General features: G+C 35.0%; 1 protein-coding gene across 5 annotated transcripts in view; it reads left to right on the top strand.

The window, feature by feature from the left end:
- Positions 1–2,001, top strand: part of LOC107596821 (rho guanine nucleotide exchange factor 28-like) — a 71,881-nt gene that overhangs the window by 7,392 nt on the left and 62,488 nt on the right. The window lies entirely within an intron of this gene.

The raw sequence follows: 2,001 nt of genomic DNA on the forward strand, positions 1-2,001 counted from the left end.
AAAAAAAAAATCTGAATGAATTGAGCAGTTTAATCCAAGTTGTCTGAAGAGATATGATTGTTTTTTATGATGAACAGAATTTAATTTAGGTTTTAATCACTTATAAACATTGATCTGCATACCTGAATAGAGCACAACAAATATGATGAATTGGAGAACATCGTTAAGAAAACAAACTACCATATTAGAGCCCTATTAATTATCATTGAGACTTTAAATTACATTGCTAGATCTGTAATGTACATTGAACATTTACACTCTTGGGTTAATTTGTGCAAACTGTTAGAACAGAGAGGTTATATAAACATGTCTTCTTGACTAGTTATGAATGATAAGAAGCAGCAGCAGAGATATGGAGACATGTTTGACATGTTTTGTTTTCCAAACATCAGTACAGAGATAGTAAAGTCTGGCTCTGTGTATGGTTTATTTTGTGAAGTGAGGAGAGCTGTGTTGATGTTTGACTGGAACAAACAGCATTGAGGAAAAGGCCTCTCTGTTTGTCTGTCAGGTATTTTTCCTGATAACACTGAATAAACTCCAGCTAGGGAACCACTGAGTGCTGAAAGTATGATAAAATAGAGTGAGTTTGGTTTTACCATATCTAGTGCTGTGGTTTTCAAACTTTTTGATGTCAGGGACCCCCAAATATAGTGCTTTCTGAAGGATCATGTGACACTGAAGAGTGGGGTAATGATGCTAAAAATTCAAGTTTTGCTATCACAGGAATAAATGATGTTTTAAATTTAAATTAAATTTGAAATAAACAGGTATTTTGATAATACTTTACAATATAACTCTTTTACTGTATTTACTGCATTTTTGATTAAATAAATGCGCCTTGGTGTGATAAGAGACTTCTTTCAAAAACATGACGAAAATCTTACGGAGCCCATACTTTTGAATGGTATAGTGGAAAGAAAATTACTATGTCTGTGCACTGGAAAATACTGGTTAAGCTATCAGTTGGTTGTCTTAATGTTCAGCCTTCAACATTAGGTGGATTCTGAGTGTTATGTGATGTGGGTCATAGCTGTGCTGGCTGCTGGCATGACTCCTTCAGAAATCATGTCATTAAGCATATGCGCTTGGATGTCTTTGGAAAGTTGGAATCTTGTGACTCATGTTGAGTCCATAGGGGGCTATTTGGACAATCCTCTCATGTGGCACTATGAGCTTGGAAAGATTCCTGTGCAGTGTGCACTGTGTTCTTCCTATTTCTGTGTACTGATTTGGATATCAGTTGGAATCACATGGAAGGCATTTCCTTAATGAACACATGATAATCTGTTCTGGTTAAACATTTACCTACAGAACGTCAAAAATCATGCAGATGCGAACATCTCAGATTAAAGGAAAATGAGTTTGTGCTGATGTTGACCTAAATAAACCTGCCTATTTTTGTATGACCCATATATAATAAGATATTATCAGTATCCAGCAGTTGCTAGCTGATCAAATGACTCCTATCGATTGGCTCCGTGTGCTAGTGCCTAGCTTTAATGACCTAATATTTGACTAAATATATTGAATGTGATGTCCACTAAGACTTGGTATTATGCTTTGTCTTTGAATTTGTTTATTCGAAAAATTATCCTTATTTATCCTGTTTATCTCTTTAAAGCATATCAAACACATTTTTCCAGCATTCTTTGGGTTTACCTTATCATATGATATAATTTGATATTATTCAATTGGTGAAAGTCCTTTTTACAATTTTTACCCTCATTTGGAGCCATTAGTCCAGGTCATACTCACTCCCACAAAGATATTCTGAGATATTACATTCTTTGACATTCCTTCCCTGTTTTGTTGGGACAGGAACACCATGATCAAAGAAAATCCAACAGGTCATTATCTCTAATAAAGAGGATATTTCAAGAAATACTATTTCAGCTCACTAAGAAGATTATGCCTTGCACAGTGTTCATATTTCATAGCTAGTCAGCTTGAGCTGTTTGGTCAGGTGGCTTGAATTTTGAAAGTCAACTACTCCATCTA

This window comes from Sinocyclocheilus grahami, unplaced genomic scaffold (assembly GCF_001515645.1).
Source record: "Sinocyclocheilus grahami isolate Dianchi unplaced genomic scaffold, SAMN03320097.WGS_v1.1 scaffold12.1, whole genome shotgun sequence".
Classification (NCBI taxonomy): Eukaryota; Metazoa; Chordata; class Actinopteri; order Cypriniformes; family Cyprinidae; genus Sinocyclocheilus; species Sinocyclocheilus grahami.